Consider the following 4285-nt stretch of genomic DNA (forward strand, 5'->3'; position numbering starts at 1 on the left):
TAAAATTATAATATAAAAGAATATTCTAAATTTTAAATCTTTAAATATTATAAAAATAAAATTTTATAATTATCTTTATTTATATATTTATCTTAACGCGTTAAATAAGCTTAATAAACTTTATATTTATTTTTCTTTTAAACTCTATTTTATTCTTCTATTTTACTTTATCTTAATTCTTTTAAATATCTTAAATCTATCTCTATCTAATTAAACTTATTAATTATTTATAAATAAATTTACTTTTTAAATTATTTTAGATCTTTTTTATTAAGATTAAATTTATTATTATTAACTCTCTCTAATTATAAGTCTATTAATTATTTCTTTATATATTATAGAATATTAGCGATATATCTTAATAAATTTATAAATATTAGACTTATTAAAGTACTTTTTATAAGCTTATTATCTTCGCTAATATAATTATTATAATTATTAATTAAATTTTTATATAAAGTACTATTAGCTCTTTTAGTCTAATTTAATATATTAAGATCTTCTTTAAAATTAAGTCTAATTTATTTAAATTTATTTTCTTAATATTTTATATAAAGAATTATTATTAAAATATAAAATATCGCTAATAAATAATACTTTTAAGTATTATAATATCTTTTAATTATTAAGAAATATCGCTTATATATAATAGTCTTCGCGAGAGAATAAAGAATATTATAATTTATTTAAATAATTATAATATATTTAGATTTTAATTTCTTTTATTATTTTAGAATCGAAAGATTCGCTAGATTATTAAAAGAAGTTTTATAAAGATTAAAAATAAGATTATAATTAGAATAATAATTAGAAGATTTATTATTTCTTCTATACTATTAAAGTTAATTATATCTATTCTTATTATTTAAATTCTTAATCTCAAATTCTATTACTTAATTAAGCGTATTTTTATTTAATTAATTTATTCGCTTAACTCTTTATAATTAACTATTTATATTAATATTTTAATAATTTTAGAATATTCTTTTAAGCGCTTTTTAATAGATCTTTATCTATAATTACTTTCTAATATTAATCTTCTAATTTAATTTTTTTAATTTTATATTATTATAATTTAGATATAAAAGTATAACTTATTTATATAGATAGTCTAAATCTAATTAAATTCGATTATAATAAATAATTAATTTCTTATAAATCGCTTTAAGAGCTTTAAGAAGTTCTTTTTTCTAAGAAACTCTCTTTCTTCTTAATGTTTTAAGCTCTTTATCTATATAATTAAATAAATAATTATAAATATTAAAGATATAATAAATTACAATCTTCTTTTCTCTACTTATTAACTTTATAAATTTATAAAAAAATTTAATAAATTAAATTAAATATTAAATTTATTAGAAATTAATTAAAAATTATTTAGACGTCTAGATTATAATTTTTATTTATAATTATTTTTTATTATTTAATTTTAAGTAGATAATTAATCTATTTTTTAAAAAATATATAATATTAATATAAAGAAGTAAAGCGTAAATTAATATTTAATAAATTAAATTTTAATAAATTTTAATATTCTAAAAGAGTTTAAAAGAGTATTTCTAATAATATTACTTTTTTTTCAAAAAATTAATATTTATCTAATATTAAAATATTCTTATCTTAAAGCTATTTAATTTATAATATAAAAAAAATCTCTTTACGCTAGTTATTAATATTAATATATATAACGATTTTTTAAATTTTAATATAATTAATAATATAATAATTAGAATAATAATAAGAAATATTATATTTTTATTAGAGTTATTAATAGATTAATTATATTTATTTAAACTTAATTCTTATCTTCTTTATTATGTTAACTTCTTTAAAATTTCTTATTTATTAAAATAATCTTAATATTATCTAGAAGTTCTTTTAAAGTTAATTAAATAATATATATTATATAAAGAATATATTATAAATAATTTAAGAACTTAAATTCTTTAATATTAAGTAAGTTATTTATTATAGAAATAGAAAGATAAATAATTAAATTATTAAAGAGTATACTATTATTATTAGCGTTATTAATTATAAATTTAGATATATAAAATTAAATCTTATATTTTATAAGAATTAAATTAATAATACTTATAAGTTTCTAACTAGTATATTTATCTTCGATATATTTAAAATCTATAAAAATCTTATATTATTATTAATTAATATTAATAAAAAAGATTAGAATTATTATAAATAATTAGTAATTATAAGATAATTAATAATTTAGAGTTAAAGAGACTTTAATATTATTAATTAATAAATTCTTTAATAATCTTATCTCTAGCTTTATAGCTTTTCTTATTAATTAATTCTTTATAATAAATATTAATTTTAATTATATATTAAGATCGAGATAATATAAAAGTTATAATATTTTAAAATTATTAATAATTATAAATAAAATATTAATATTTATAATTTAGTAATAAAATTATTTTAGAAAGTCTTCGCGTATAAACTTTCGATCTTCTAGTATTATAAGAGAATTTTAATATTTTTTTTTTTAAAGTAAATAGTAAGCTAGATATTTTATTTATCGTTTTATTTATTAATAATTTATATCGTCTAGCTTAAAAATATATCTAATTTTTTTAATTATTAATTAGATTTATTTATTATAAATTACTTAAATTAGATTTCTTAATATATCTCTTAAACTTAATATATACTTTTATATTATTTATTTTATAATCTATAAATAAATAAATTAGAATTTTATTATAATAATAATAAATAATATATAACTCTCTAAAACTAATAAGCGTATATTCGTTAAATTATATTTATTTCTAAGATTTTCTAATTTGTAAGCTTTAATAAATAGATTAATAATTACTATTAAATTTAAATTAATTCTATATAATTTATACTATCTTTATTTATTATTATATCTATTATTTCTTATTATTAATATTAAAAAGAAAATAAAATTTATTACTATCTTTATATCGAAATATATTTATTAATATCTTATATTAAATATCGTTAATTAAGAAAGTTAAGTTTATATTAAATAAAGATTTAATTAATATCTTAAAATTAAGATATTTAAAGAGAAATTAAAAGAGATATATAAATAAATAAAATATTAGAAATAAAATAAGATTAATATTTAATATATAAATTCTATCTTCTCGCTATAATAGAAATTTATATTACTTTAATAATATATTATTATATTATTTTCGATATTTTAAATTAGAGATTAACTCTTTCTAATTAATATTATAATTAGTAATTATATATTTAAGAGTATATAATAACGTTAATATAAAATTAATATTTAATTTTATTAATTTAAAATTCTAATTAGCTTAGCTATTAACGCTTTTCTATTTAATATAATATATATTTTATTTACTTTAATATTAATACTTATTTACTATTATATTATTTTAATTATTAAAATTAAAGATTATATTTATTTAATTAATATTCTAATTACTAATTATATTAATAAAAATATATATTAATATTTTAGAATTATTAAATTAATTTTATTAGATATTAATATAAAATTAAAATCTAATTTAAGCGCTTTAATAATTTAATTAATTAAACTAGTTATTATCTAAATCTTTTATATATAAAAATTAAATCTTTTATCATATTAAGATTATTTTTAAATTTTAAGATCTTTCTTATTAATATAGCTCTCTTCTATTCGAGTAATATTATAATATCTTTTACTCGAATATTAAAATATTAAAGTATCGCGTTCTTCGCTTTTAATTAAGCGATATTATCTTTAAATCGATATCTTTAATCTTATAAAAATAATAATTAATTTATTATAGATAAAGGCGAAAAAGAAATAATATCTTCTTTTATCTTTATAATAAAAGAAGAGAAAGAAGTAAGTAAATTAATTATAAGCTATAAATAGCTTAATATTTAAGAATAATAAATTAATAAAGTTATAATATTAGAATAAAGAGCTTTTCTTATAACTAATAAATATAAAATTAAATAAAAATTAATTAAATTAATAAGATTATTTTTAATAGATATATCGCGTATATAAAAGATATCGAAATATATAAAATATAGAAGAGGGTATATATATATAGTTGTAAATATCTAAAGTATATTTAAAATATAGAAAGAAGCGCTTATATATAGCTCTACGATATATATTAATAAAAAAGAAATTAATCTCTTTTTCTAATTAGCTTTCTAATTAATATTTAAATTTAATCTATCTTTAAATAGTATTTTATTTTAATAAGATTTTAATTATATAATATTAATTAATTTAATAATAAATATTTAATATTAT

Source organism: Letharia lupina, assembly GCF_014066315.1.
Source record: "Letharia lupina isolate WasteWater1 chromosome Unknown contig_14, whole genome shotgun sequence".
NCBI lineage: Eukaryota > Fungi > Ascomycota > Lecanoromycetes > Lecanorales > Parmeliaceae > Letharia > Letharia lupina.